Here is a 16,179-nt window from a genome sequence, read left to right as displayed (position 1 = left end):
AATTCTATTTTCCAATAAAGTAAATTTTTAAATTAAATAATAAAAACTTGAGGTTTCGTTTTTCTTATGAAAAAAATTTTTAGATCAAATTCTGGAATTGCAAATGCTTAATTGAGAAAATCCTTTTCAAGCACATATAAATGAACGAAAAATCAAATGATATGGCAATGAAAAATCAGAAGGTATTCATTTACAGTACAGAGAGAGTTTTTTTTATTAAAAAAACATGAATTGATAAGAATAAATCTAAAAATAATATTTCTGGGTAAATCTATGGATTTCATCTAAATATTATTCAAGATGTTTTAATATAAAATTATTTCTAAGAATCCCTGAAATTCTCTTTGGATATATATGTAAAAGAATAATAACTTTCTGATAATCTACGCATTTCCCAAGGAACATACTTTTTATAAAATTGCACATCAAAATTCATTTCCACTAATATCAGCAGTACAAAAATATCTTTTTTAAATAATAAAAAATAGAACACCAAAACAGTTAACCCGCAATTCCTAAGAATGGCCGATTGGGCGTATGCCCGCATCCCCAGATTGATCATATACGTAAATCAGAAATTGCTTTCAGTTTATGAATTCTAATCCAATTTATTTACTATAAATTTTCTTTCCCAACTGATTTTCTTTTAATTTTGAGGAAATTAAAATTAAGATTTAGTTTCAGAAATAAAAGTAATTAGTTTTGATGCTCATTTTTAAACACTACGGCTCTTTCCTATGCTGTAAATATAAGCATATAATATATTATCGCATTTTTAGTTTAAAAGTTTGCTTTCTTATTGTAGCACACTAACTTTTTTTTAATTGAATGAATAAACAATACACCTTTAAGATACCTTTATTATGAAATATATTCGGTAAAACATAAAAAATATCAATACTAAATGATTTTTCTATGTTATATTTTTATGAACATAATACCGATTCAGTAAAACTTTTAATGAGATGATAAAAAATTAGGGAATCTCTTAGCGCATTCCATAGAATAATACAAAATTTTTAAAACAGTACGAGTTAAATGTTTATCAAAATTTTAAATTTAAAAATATTTTGCTGAAAGAACCATTTAGATAAAACTACATATTTCACGTTTCATATTTTCTACTACCAATAATCCTTGCGAACTAGCAGATGGCAAATGAATAGAAAAAAATTAAATGAAAGTTTACAAAATGCAGAATCAAATTTTCACTATATATACAAATTAATGACCATTTTATTTTGTATTCGCAATCGCTTACTTGAACGCTTTACATAATGCACATCCTTTTTCCGGTTGTTTCAGAGAGAATTCGCCATATATATATTTTTTTTATAAATATAATTATTATTCTTAGATGCAAAATTTGATTTTTGATTACGTTCGACTAAAGAAAAAGGTTTAAATACACAAAACCGTTTTTTCGAACTAATTACTCAGTAAATAATGTTCGAAAATTTTAACCGATTTCAACTTGCAAATAAATAAATATAAAATTTGCATCAATAAAGCAATATCAAATATATACATAAATTTCACAGCAAATTTAAATTCTAATTGAATTAAATTCTTCTAAGTTCTACGAACAGCAACTTTTAATTTTATATTTACGTAAACACATTGTCTAATTAAAAAAAATGAAAATCCATTTTGTTCAGAAATTAATACTCAAGATGCCGCGTTGCAATAGCTTTAGAAAAAATTGAATCATATTTTCTTTAAACTTTTTTAAAGTCATGTTCTTTTTATTTTATTTCACTTTGCTTCACACTTTTTTAAACTTCGATTTAGAAAGAAACAATACATATAATAAAGAAACAGCGCATCAGTTAACTAAAATAAGAAGATATTTCATAACTTTATTGATTAAAATATTTTAACATGTTAAAAAAATATTTCCGTGTAAGACAGTTAGCTGCTACATACTTAATTCTGATATTATTATAAAAAATTGCAAGATCATAGTAATTAATTTATAGATTAAAAAACATCAATAAGTGTATAGAATCAATCTTTTGATGAATTATTTCATCTTCTAACATTGAACTTCACAAAATTCCTTTTTTTTCATTTATGCATGCAAGATTTTCAAATTTGTACAATGTAAAGAAATACTCTTCACGAAAAACTGTAAATATATTCGAAAATAATTTTTATTTATTTATTTGTTTTTCATCCGAATTTCTAGAAAAAGTTTAAATTCATGAGAATTCTTACCGACTAGATTACATTTACATTCAATTATAAAAAGTAAATGATTATATTAAATATAAATAATGAATTATATAGGGAATAAAATCACTTGATTGTTTGAACAAAAAACAAAAAAAAATATATTATAGTAATCAAATTATTGCTAGCTTTACTAAAATATCATTGCCACATAGAACGGTAAAAATCTTTTAAAGGCTATTCTATTTTATTTATAATCTAAAAATATCTAAGAATTATTCTTTAAGAATATTTTGAAATAATATCTATTGTTGAAACTACCAATTCATATTGCCGGTACGTAAAGCGTTCATCTTTCACATCTCACAACCACGTGTAGCTCATCCGAGTTAACGGTTTGCCGTAAACAAGAGTTACCATAAACCGCCCACGCTTTAATACACACCTTTGTGAAGTAGGTCACTCTCTTTTAGAGCGCGGTGTTCTTCAAGTCATGCGTAAAAAAAGTTTTAATAAACAGCAGAAAAAAGCTCATCTACCTTTCACGTTGCTTGTTGCGTCACTCACTTGGCATAGTGTGCAGTGAATATTACAAGATCAGCTCACGTATTTCCGAATTTCATTATTTACCTTGAAACAGTCACAGTAAATTTTGACAGCAGCTGTGAGTCAAGGGTTAACGGAGATCGAAGTGGTGCGCTCGCCAAAAATTTCGCCAATTTGAAAGTGAAGAGATATATTGATCATGATCCACACCCTACTTTCACTGATGTGCTGTTTAAAAGGAAGGACAAGTATTTATTTTGATAGAACAAAAAAGAGAAAGAACGGAAAAAAAGAGCAAATATTTTATGTAAGAATATTTTTTAACCGAAAACATTGCGATAAGAATAGTAAATCGATAATAATAGTAAATACAGTATTCTAATAATAATAGTTATAAACTACGAATATCAGTAAGTTATAAGTTCTAATAGTGAGAAAAGTTAAGTGAATAATTGAGAAGTAGTATAAATAAAATAAAATAACATCCATTATTCATGAATGCAGAAATGGCACGTAATTTAATTAACAATTATTAAATTTGCATAAATGGAAGTTTGCTGCACTACATAAAACTGAAACTAAAAAAGAAATGTATTAAAAATTATATGGAACGTTTCCTTAAAAACGTTGTTCGATAAGATACACGATTAAAATTGTATATTTGTAATTTTCTGTAACTTCACACCACAAATTATCAATAAATGACACTCGAAATATCTCGGAGAAAAGGAATAATCGAAAATCGTGTGAATATGTTCCCGGGATATAGTAGATATTAATTTAAATATTACATAAACGAATGATAATCTATTATTTTTACCTTCTATAGACGCAACATTTCATTCTTCCAAATTACAAATTCCGATGTCATTTATGCTTGCGGCAGTAAGTAAATTAAAATAATAACAAAGTTCTGAATTATGAGTTCATGTAATGAAAATATAATCAAAAGTTACTTTTATTCCTTATGCAAAAAAGCATCAAAAAAGCATTATACAAATAACAATTTATAACTTCTTATAAAAAATACAAAATAAGAAAAGTTTAAGATATTTGTAAATCTCAGAAATTATCTTTTATTGCCTCATTTTGAAATTTGACTTCCTTCAAATATAATTTTAACAAATTTAAGAACTAATGGTTTTTTATGATTTATCGTTATCCTTTTAACTTAACCTATATTAATACTATAATTGTATAGCATTATTCTATTTTAGCATTTTATTTTCCTTTTTAAATAGATTTCATAATAGAAATGAAATGTAAGATTTTCTCATCTAAGTTTTGCCAAAGGGGCAAGTTACTGCCAAATAATGTGTACAAATTTCGGAAGTGTGAAAGAAAGCATGACGTCACACTGCAGAGGTCTTTTAGTACTGAACGTGATAAAGAGATGGCTCTGCTAGTCTTACTTCTAATGAAATACTTCTGTTCACACTTTCAACTGTAAATTGAGTTAATTAATTTACGAATTAGTTATTTATAGTTAATTCTTATTCAGTCGCTGCGCTCTTGTTTTTCGTACGATGCAAGTCCGTTTCTTAAAATTTCATTTAACAGCTCACTATTATTTTATCTTTTCATTATGTAAAAATTATTGACTGCAATCTGAATTTTTTAAGGAAAAGAGTTAACTAAAATTTAAATTCTTATAGAAGCTGCTGAAGAATTATTCTAAGCTTTTGCTAAGATAAAATATGGTTACCCAACTATTATCAATGTGAATGAATCAGCTTGAAGGAAAAAAAAATTAATAAATAAATAAAAGTATTAGTAAATTTTTTAAAAACCTTTTTTTTAATTTCTACTCTTTTTTCTGTTTTTTAAAGTTATTTTCTTGTCTCTGAATTTTTTTAATAATTTTTATTTATTTTTGAACCAAAAGAGAGAGGATTTCTTCAAATATCCCCTTTTTATCGAATTCTTACAAAATCTAATCGTATGAGTTTTTTTTTAATATGCTTTGGTATAGTTTTTATTATATTTGTTTCTATTTCCTTTTTTTTGCGTTTCTTTTAATGGTGAAAGAAAGGGACATTAAAAAAATGAAACTTTTTAGTGGACCAAAAAGAAGGGGGAAAGTTTGCTGTGTCAAAAAAATGTTTACATGTTGTTGTTTTTTTTATTAATAATGGAATAGTGAAGATGTGACTACATTTCAAAAGGTTCCTCATAGTCTCATTCGAACTCGGGTATATTACTTATACTATAATTTTAAATCATTATAGTATAATTTTAAAAATTGGAGTTAAAATATATAATTTTATTTTAACCTTTTAATTTTTTTTCTAATAATGGTATATTAAAATATTTTAGGATTAAGATAGATTTAAGAAAAATATTTTATTCAGCTTGTTAATGAAATTAATTAGATTAGTTAATAATTTGTAATCCTTCATTGTCATTTGAAATAAAAAATTAAAATATCTAGAAAATTTACGTTGCCATTTTTTTGCGTCAACATTCTTAAATGTTGGCTCATCACTATTTCAAATAATAACAAATTAATTGTCAAATTTACATTATGTGGACAAGATGTTTGATAAACATTTCTTGTACCTTCCGAAATTACTGAGACCTAACAATTCAATTCAGAATCAATAAAATAGACGAATTTGGGGGTAATCAAACTTCCCACCCCTTAGAAAGGGTTAAGCTCTGTGCAGGTTTAGGGGGTTGCATATGAACTTACAGACAAATCCGATTATGATATATAAATCTTATATCGCTAAAATTTGTAACTAATCAGGTACCAACGGTAAAATATATCAAAACCAGCATAAAATCATTCGTCAGTGCGTAGTCTTCAGTTAATTTGATTGATTGTCTTGTTAAAAACCGTTTATGTAGCCACCGTGAAATCTGTGAAAATGCAATATGCCCTTCATCGCGGTTTCTGTATCATTTAGATAAAAAGGGGGGGGGATATTTTATCAGTTTCTTTTAATCAAACTCGGCAGTTTTCACAAAAATTTGTATTGAATAGTAGCATCGTTAAAAAATGGGAGATAAACATTTATCATTGTATGTAAATTAAGAAAGAGCCAAAGACCAATTTAATAAAATTTAGAATACTGTGAATCAGATTCGGACTGGATTTCGAACTTGAAACATTTTTTTACAGCATCAGTTCTTATCATATTTGTTTAGTTTTCGTTACGAAAAAACTGATTATATAATGATAGAAGATATGCCTGTCTAGACGGGCTCTAGATATTATCATGTTAATATCTTAGATATTATTGTCACAAATTAACTAACGAAATTTGTAATAGAAAATCTCGTGCAATTTGAAAGAATGCTGAAGGAAAAAAAATATTATTCATAGCATATTTTAGATGCAAATGTACAGTATCATTAAAAGCATTGTTTTCTTATTATAGGGTATTTTCTATTCATGATATTTACGAACACTCAAATCAAAAGTAATTACTAAAATTGATTTGAAACAAACAGTGATCTACTTACAGAAAAAATTCTGACATAACACAGGCTTGGAACAAAAAAAAAAGTTGAACTTCATAAAATAGAGAATTATAACAAACATAAACAACAAGAATTAAAATAAGTATTGTTAAATGGACAATAAAACGGATAAATTTATAAAGAAAAAAATTCAATTTCGAAAACACTGAAATAAGTATTTCCGCCAAAATGCAATGACAAATATAAAAAAAAAGTAATATAGAAAGGAAAGATTGGCAGACCTCATCTCATTAGTCTTTACTATAAAGGAGATAAAAAATTTAAATAAAATGTGAAGTTTGCGATCTCGTATCAACATAATGTTCAGGAATATTATGTTGAATTAATTATTAAACTCGCATTAAAACATCATATGATGTAGGATGATCTACTAAGCGAGGGGGAAAAAATGCGTTGGTGAATACAAGATAAAAAAAAAAAGAGAGGGAGAAAAAACCTTATGAGGGTTCATAAACGCTTCCGGGTTTGCTTGCATTCAATTTTTGCACATAAAAAAGCATACCAAGAATACAGCTGCCTAAATAAAAGTTGGTTAGACGTCAAAAGAGCGTTAACGTGCACTGTAGACAAATAATTATATAAAGAGATATATCATGTAAAACAGAAATTTTTTTTCTATGGGGGAAAGAATAGTGAGAGAGGCAGATAGCTGAAAAATTATTTTTTTTTACCCAATTCTACCAAATATAATAATGATCTACCAATAATAAAAGTTGATCGAAGCAGAAGGAATGTTTTTATATTTTTTTTATTTTTCTCAGTCTCGGGACTAAATAGGAGGAGGACAAAATCGATTGAGATGGAATAAAATATAATCATTATTGTATAAGAAATACCACGAATTTTTTCAGAAAATCATCTCTCCTGAGTCAAGGCAAATGAATTACTATATACTTAGAAGTTTCAGTTTTTCGGATGCAATTGCCACTAATTCGCAGTAATCTTTTATTTTTCTTCAATAACTTTTTTTTTCTTTACAATGAATATATAGAATGTAATGAAAATAATGTATACAAATAAAACTGAAATCTTATGAAAAATAAAGAAGCTTTTAGTAAAATAATTAATCAAATATAATTTATTATTAATAATAGACTATATTTTCGTACGTAGAAAATATTATTGCATCATAAGTAAAAAATCGTTTGGTATAATATACAATTTTTCTGAAAAAATTTCTTCTTTTTTTGTCAATACTAAAATTAAAAAAGTGTTTTAGAGAAAGTTTCGAAACAATTAAGTAAATAGCTAATTTTTTACTAATAAAGGATAAAAAAGGGTTTTGTAAGCAATATCAGATTTATCACATTGTAAAAGCATAATCTTAAAATTATTCAATTGAAATTTCTTTAATTAAATTGAAATTTCCTAAAACTTAAATACTTGAGAGAAAATATTTAACAAATTAATTATTTAACCAAATAATTATTAAATTATTCATAAATATTTTTTAACAGCAAAAATGAGAAAAAAAGAGAGAACATCTCTACATAGAGTAAAGTTAGAAAGTATAATTAAGTGACATGATACATATAAGTTTAATACATTTTCGATAAATTTTGAATAATTAATGCGAATTTTACTCTTTATATTTATAGTTGAAAATATCGCCTTTATTGTGCTTTCATAAAAAAAAAAAAACTATTTATTTTGGACATTGTAAGTAGTAACAGCATTCAAGGAAGAGCAACTATTTCTGATGATAATGAACTATAGGATAAGAAGGATATTTCGAATCACCTGCCTAATTTCATCTTTTTATTTATCTATTTCATAATATCAACTTTTATCGTTTCTTTGCCCTGACTCGCCTGCTCACAGGTGTTGCAGCTGGTCTTTGTAGTGAAGTAAGATAGAATTGCGTGGAAGTATAATCATGAAAAGATAACCAAAAATTCAGTATAAGCAAGAATATTTTTACAATCTTTATCATCGTCATCGCATATATTAAATTCATATAGATGTTATAATCAGCATTATGATATAATTGTTAAAATTAATAAATTGAACTTAACTAAATATTATCGACTGAACTGGTAGATTAATTAAAATATTCAATAATTAACACTTTATAAAATATATTTTATAAATAACAAATGTTTAAAAAAGTTTGTTATCAAAGTGAAGTATTAAAAATATTAACATTTCTCTCGCTATTTCTCTCTTCTCTAAAATCACTTTAAATTTCTAATTACAGATGTATGTTATTTAAAAACATACGTATTCATACATTTAAAAACATTAATATTAAAAACATACATGTACATACATATACTAGATAAACATATGTATGTTATTCTAGTTACAGATGTTTTATTATATGCTATATGTATATATCATGTTTGCAACATAAATATTAATTGCATTTCATATTGATTTCAAACAACAATAAATATAGGGCGATTTCCTATCGATAAATTACTATTAAATATAAATGGTTATATATCCAGAAAATTAAATCCACAAACTTTCCAAATATCGAATTATCAATTTTTCAAAATAAATTTAAGAAAATTATCTTTATTTAAAGCCTCTATAATAATTTATACAATTAATTTTTTATGTAATTCCTTAAAATTGAAGGCTGAACTTTTTCCATTATACCCTGTAGTTATAAATATGATGATAATCGAACTTCAGGACATTTCCTAAAATATTACAAATTTCAATTTTTGCAATTTATATTCTCACATTTTATCAAAATTATTTCGCAATGCAAATATTTATATATTTTTTAAATTCCATATTTATTTTAATGCTAGAATTTTTTTCAGATTATTACAAATACAGAAAGAGTAAGTTAAAATTAGAAACAGTGTATAAATTCTACTGAGCTTAATCACTTTTGACACGCAAGCCCAGTTTCAGCTGAAAACATTATTTTTTGCGATTCCAAGTATACATTAACATAAAAAAAAACACCTAATCATAGATTAATGACTGAAACAAAAGGGAGTGTTATTTTTCGACTTGCATGCATATTTCAACCAAATAGATTGTTTTCGGTTTAGTTTGTAACAATGGCAGATTTCTGATTAGGCAGCTGCCGAACAACCAAACGATTAAATGACTTTATTAGTTGCCAAGTAAATAAGCCTGTAAAAATTATATTAATGCTATGAATTAGAAAGTATTAGAATAGTATTAACAGTTAATTAAGTATAATTTTTTTAGGTTCTTATATGTTTCATTACTTTAATTTAGTTATTAGAATATCTACAAATACCGAAATAATGCTTCAGTAATATTTTGTATAAACGTAGATGCCAAACAGTTTGGAGTTATAACAGATAAAAAACAAAAACAAAAATTAATGCATTTTCAAAAAAATGCAAATCGATAAAATAAAAAAAATAGATTGATATGAAATAAAACACTTAGTATATGTTAAAAATACACTGGAATGTGAAATTCAGTAATCCAGTTCATTAAAAGAATCATAATTGTGCGCATTATATGTCACCTCAGAATTTCGAATTAAGATTGGTGTTAAGATCGGATACAAAAATTCCTCCTTCTTGGTTGTTAAGTTTTTACGATATTGTAATCACATGCAAACGAATAGGCAAATCGACAGACAATTAACTCTTGACTAATTTGTTGCAGATATAATATACATATGATAATACAATATGCTAAATTGGATCTATATTGCTCGTGGCTTGTTTCTATTATTGTATTCACACACACATGAACAAACTTCACATAATTGGGTTTTGTTTAAAATGTGATCCAGATTCACAATTTTAAGTTTAGATCAAATGCTGAATTTCATTTTATTTTCTTCGGTTTTGTTTTTAAACTATCATGTTCGCAATCAAATAGAAATAATACGCTTTTTCGCAGACAAGGAGGTCTAAGATATGATGATTTAAAAATATTTAGAAGTTGCAATAATTGAGGACTAAAATTAAAAAGTATTTAGAAGAGTTGTTTCCTAAATTTGAACTATTACCTTAACTAATTTTATTCATCTAAAATTTTTGACGATGAAATCAAAGCTGCCATTAGTCTAGAATTGAGCTAATTGTATCTTTTTAAGCTCAGGGATCATGGTTTCATAACTCTTCGTTTAATATTAGAGTGATAAATATATTTCTTCTTTCTATAAAGAAAAGTTTACAATCTCTTCAAAATATTGAATTCCTTTATTCTTTTTATGATCCGATTGAAACTTCAAATCATCCCTCAACTAATTCAGAAATATCTCTGATTTAATAGATCAATAAATATCCCAGCTAGCCAACAAATCCCAACATTATACTTCATTTAATAAAATCCATTCTTAACAGTATGTTAAAACAATTATTATGAGAGTATATTAATTTTTTTGGGCTTTTTGATTAAAAATAAGGTTTTATTGTGTAAAAATGAATCCAAATTGACCATTCAGAATATTGACTGTCGCTAATTACTTTTCTTCAACTTTTTGATAATAGCTGGATTCCACGTCGGAAAAACGATTTCCCTTTAGACACTTCCACGAAATTAATTATTTTTTTTTGTCATCCTAATAAGAATGGAAGCGCTGTTTATGTAAACCATGAGTCATCGATCTAAGTAGGTGGAAATCGGAAGGAGCAATGTCTGGATATTATGACAGGTTATCTGGAGAGTATGACCAGTTAAGCACTTCTAACATTTTCTTGACTGATTTCACAACAAGAAATAGATCATTCTCCTGGTTTTTCATGTTATCTGATTTTTTTGCTTCAGTTTTTGTCTCAGTTATATCAATTGCAGCTAACGAAGAACCATCAGTTATGATGGGTCTTCATACTCAAACGTTTCGTCTGGGCCTTGTTTAGAAGTCGAAACAAGTATTCACAAGTTGAAATAGATGGGCGTAATAACCACAAGTTTTCTTCAAATGGAAGCAAAACTGCAAAGTCCCCCCCCTCCCAATTTCCCCTTTGTTGGCAAAAAAAAAAAAAAATCCTTTGAAATATTGAAATCTCAGAATAATATCTTTTACACATTGGGGAAAAATAGCGCATACTGGAAACTAAAGTCATATGATGAAACTGTGGCATGGAATTTTCAGCAAGATGACCGATGAGATACAGTATATATAACATCTCTCTGAAAATCTCTTAGAATTCAAGCACATTCCTAGTATATAGGAAACATACGCGTTGCATCTTTTATAATGTAAATATGCGATATTAAAATGCAGATGTTTAATGCGTATTTCATAATAAAGAATTTATCCCGCTGTTTAAACACACTTTACGACAAATGGATACATACTTACATATAACGACCTCAAATGCTTATTTTGTTTTCTGTAAAAGTTGCAAAGAATACATTGTTAGATATAAAGTCTGTATTATTTCCCACTCTTATTACGCTTTTGTTTATCATTAATTTTGTTTAATTAAAGTTATTTTTTTAAAACAATGATTGCATACTAGGATAATATGATGTATGAGTAGATAAATTCAAACTCATTCTTAAAGTTGCGCACAGAGAAATAATCTTAAATCGATTAATAAACTTTCAATCTTAAATACTGAAAAGCCCACTAAAAGTATCTAAGTCTTTTTTATCAAAATAGTAAAACAATAATAATTGAAAGTCTCTCCATTCATACTATTGCGGTAATTGAAGTATTTACAAAATTATCAGGTGTAGGATAATTAATTAATTATCAGGTGTATATCAGGTGTAGGAAAATACAATAAATAAAATCAGGCTTGATTTAAAGACTATATTCAAATATTTACTGACTTCTGAAAACACCCACTATTTGTTAAAGTGCGGTTGCAAAACAAACAAAACCTGCTTCATGCCGGAATGCGAGAATCCCTTGCACTAGTCTCAGCTGGTCTCTTGTTTCCTGATGGGGAAGAACCAGTCATCTATCTATATCTATATCTATATCTATACTTATAATAAAGCTCAATGTGTGTGTGTGTGTGTGTGTGTGTGTGTGTGTGTGTGTGTGTGTTGGCGCTCTACAGGCCAGGTCATTTGACATACAGCTATCAAATTTGGTACATGTATACCTTAGAGGTCGGGAATGTGCACCTGGGGTCCCTTTTTTTGAAATTTTAATTAGAATTTTAATTATTAATTAAAAACTAACTTTCCCGCCAAAAGAATCTTCCATTTTCCCCACCGCCAACTTTTCCGCCAAAAAAATCTTCCATTATCCCCAGCGCCAAACGAGAAAGGCTTCCGTTGTTTTTTTCTCCCAACAGTAATGAGGCTAGGGTTAAAATTTTTCGGCGGATTATTTCAATCGGTTCTGCTTATTTTCTTAATGTTTGATGCATTTAAAATTAAACATTGTTAATGAATCAATCTTTCAGATTCATTCTGAAGTACTTTTGAATTAAAATAAAACAGAATAAAGGAAATTAAAAATGTATAATCTGCATAGCGTTACCCCAACTGGCGTAGAAAAAATCAAGTATTTGCGTTACGTAACCGGCGAAGAAAATTCACGCATGCGCATTCTGTTCTGATTGTTGCCATGACAACATGTATATTCTTATAGTTTTAAGTACAACGTTTTTTAAGTAGTTTTTTTAAAACCTGTTTTCAACCGTTTATTTTAAACGATTCGTTTTATTTTCTTAGTGTTTGATGCATTTAAATTTAAACATTGTTAATTAATCGATCTGCTCATAATGAATCTAAGAAAATTTTGTTGACCAACTCTTGAGATATTACATAAATTTAAAAAAATATTCTTTAGTGCCCATAAAGTTTAAACGCTGAGTGACTCTATTTTCAGTAATCAGATTATAAAAAAATGCTTTGTTTCAGTAAAAAATATTATTATATTAATTGAAGATAAATTCTTTCCACTTTAATTTAAAGCATAAATTCTACGGGTGCTAACAGAAAATGAGAGAGATACATATTACGTTATGACTGAAGGCCTTTATAATATTATGAATGAATTATATGATAATCAAAATTTGAAGTTTTAAAATATTTTGATGAAGAAGCTATTAAAGTAGAAATTGCATAAAATATTTAATTATTAAAGTTTTAACGAACATTAAGATTGGCGAACCGGCTGGTCGCCAAAGGCGGCTAGTACTTATAATAAAGCTCAATGTGTGTGTGTGTGTGTGTGTTGGCGCTCTACAGGTCAGACCATTCAACCTACAGCTACCAAATTTGGCACGTGTATACCTTGGAGTCCGGGAATGTGCACCTGGGGTTTATTTTTTCGAATTTTTAATTAGAATTTTATTTATTTAAAAATTAAGCGAAATTTTGGCGTTTTTCTGCTATAACTTCCGAAAATACAACCGCACAAAAAAGATTTTTACATGAAGTTAAAGATCAAAAATTTATCTTTTAAATGATACCAATGTTTTAACATTAAAATTAAATTTCCATTTTTAATGAATTTTTAAATAAATATTTTAACTATATTTTTCAACAATTTTTTTCGTACAAAATAAAAAGAAAATTTAAGCTGCACGAGCATGTTTCGCATTCATGGGAAAAAATTAGCTTTTTTCAAAGTGTTGCCATCACATTGATTAAAGCTCCAATTAAAAATAAATTAAATCTTTTTGGAAATGAAATCTGCAAAAATATAATTTTCGGCACGTATCTGTAGGAAATGAAACAAATATGAAATATTATTTTTTCTAAAAAATAAATTCACGAAAAATTATTTTATGATCTTTTGCACTCTCTATATTATTAATACAATAAATCAGTTTTATTTTGAGGCAAGTTTTGTTTAACATGAACAGGATATCCATTCAAATCAGGGCCACACAGCTAATTTGTAAACCTTTAGTAAGACACAGATCTGCTAAAATGGTCTAAATGGAAAATGATTATATTTTATGTAACTTGATTCAATAAATGATCTAATAAATAACGAATTTTTGATTTTACATAAAGCTTCTGCTGTGGAAATCACGATTAACAAATGTTCTTGAAACACTAATATTTTAAATAAAAAGAGTTAATTTCCAATCAACTAAATCAATCACTTAAGCTGACTGATTTATGAAAATTTGAATATCACTATTCAATAAAAAAAAGGATAATTTTAGATTTTCCATCGGTCGTTTCAAAGAAAATACGCCAATCAGCGAGAAAGGTTTCTCAAGATTAATTGGCCTAAAATTATGAAAATGTTGAGTTTTTCTAAATTTTTAAAGTTCAAAACTTCATAAATCAGTCTTAGTTGATCGTTGAAAATAGAAACATTCATTCATTTATTTCAAATTTGGTGTGTCCAGAATATTTCTCAGAATATGATACCTTACTGCATTAAATTTAGACTTCATAATTTTTGAAATATATTTATAGGCCGGAACAAAATATTATTATTGATTTCATTTCAATCCTTTTGAAAGTAAAACTAAAAACTGAATTTTATGCTGAATCTGAGAAATTTTTGTTGAATTATTTTTTGAGATATTACATAAATTATGAAAAATATTTTGTAGTTCACATAAAACTTAAATACCGAGCGATTCTGTATGCAATACTCATATTCAATAATAATAATAAATAAATAAATAACAATAAAGATGATAAATAAAATAAAACGCTTGGTTTTATTAAAAAATATCTTTATATTAATTGCAATTTCATCATTTCCACTTTAAAGTAAAGTTGAAGTTTTTAGGAAGTGACAACAAATTAGCAAAATATATATAGTAAATTGAACGAAACGATCTAAATAACAGTATAAGTTTGGTATGACTATCAAAATTTGAAGATTAAAAATGTTTTGTTTGAGAAGATATTAAGAGACAAGTTATTTGAAATATTTAATTGAAAATTGTAGCGAGCGGTGAACCGGCTGGTCGCCAAAGGCGGCTAGTATAAAATAAAACATTGTAAACAAATTAGCAGTGCCACCTCGTGGTGACGTCAAAAGTAAACTTCGCAGAAAAGCTGCACATATACAAAAAAAAAAAAAAAAAAAAAATACAAAGTTTATTTTATGGAGAAAATTATACTTTTTTTTTTGGAAGTTTCGCCTAACTTTTAAAAGTTTAACATTAACATTTAAATTTTTTCCAAAATTATCCCAATGTGCAAACAAAGCAAATTTCATTTAATGCGGTGATAGAACGATAGAGATGAAAATGTTTAAACTCTGTACACAACAATTTTAGAGATGATAAAGAGTTAAAGATTATTTGCGATTTTTTTTTTTTCGAAAGTCAAGATCAAATGTCACGAAATAGTGAAACAATATTGTAACAATATTCCGATTCCTTATTAACTCAACTGGAAATATATTGCTAAGCATAGGGCATTACTTATTCTTTAAGCCATTGAATGGCCTTAAATATTATCCAATTCTAATTTTTCAACTATTAATCAATACAGTGTTAAAACTTTAATAGCAGTGCCAGAAGTGACATAACAAATGTAAATACTGCACCGATTGCAGTATTTTTTTTTTTTCATTCTCTTCATATTGATCTTTAAAAAATGAAATAAAAACGATACCATTTTAACTTCACGCCAAAATTGGAATCTAAGGTATGTATGTATACCATCCAGAAATCTTCGTCCTTATGCTATTGAATTTCTGTTGACAGGAAATGTTTGAGACAGGAAGCGTAACGGATAAGTCTCAAATCTCCTACGAATGAAAGAGAAACAACATTCAATATGCAAACAATGTTGTTTATTCTAATGATAAGATAAGTTGTAATTTATGTAATCAAAATGGGTGAAATCATAATAGCTGAATTGCATTTATTATTCTTAGTTCAGAATTCAAAAACAATAGCGAGTAATAAAATTTATTTGATTTTGAGGCCTGTTAAGGCTTGTTTTAGTCTGTTTTAAAGGAAAAAGTTATCATTCAGGGATATATTTATACTAAAAAAATTATTTGATTCGATTTTTTTGCAAACATTATTTTTTTTTTAATCTGTTTTGCTGCGACACTGAAATTGTCCTTTATGGAAGTAACTATGAACCAAACCTTAAAGCTGACTAAAACGTGATTACATGAAGATTTTTCAC

General features: G+C 26.8%; 1 protein-coding gene across 4 annotated transcripts in view; it reads right to left on the bottom strand.

The window, feature by feature from the left end:
- The window catches only part of LOC129971234 (uncharacterized), a 48,298-nt gene extending 32,534 nt beyond the window's left edge, over positions 1-15,764 (bottom strand). For 2 of the 4 annotated variants that reach the window (XM_056084821.1, XM_056084825.1), the window contains exon 1: positions 2,712-2,849. The gene's annotated coding sequence lies outside the window, so the exon portion shown is untranslated. Of the gene's footprint in view, positions 1-2,617; positions 2,850-15,654 lie in introns of those variants that run through there. The other 2 variants (XM_056084823.1, XM_056084822.1) reach the window with 2 other exon arrangements.
- Between the last annotated feature and the right edge of the window lie 415 nt (positions 15,765-16,179).

Source organism: Argiope bruennichi, chromosome 6, assembly GCF_947563725.1.
Source record: "Argiope bruennichi chromosome 6, qqArgBrue1.1, whole genome shotgun sequence".
In the NCBI taxonomy this organism is placed as follows: Eukaryota; Metazoa; Arthropoda; class Arachnida; order Araneae; family Araneidae; genus Argiope; species Argiope bruennichi.
This window is presented reverse-complemented; position numbering and strand designations above follow the sequence as displayed.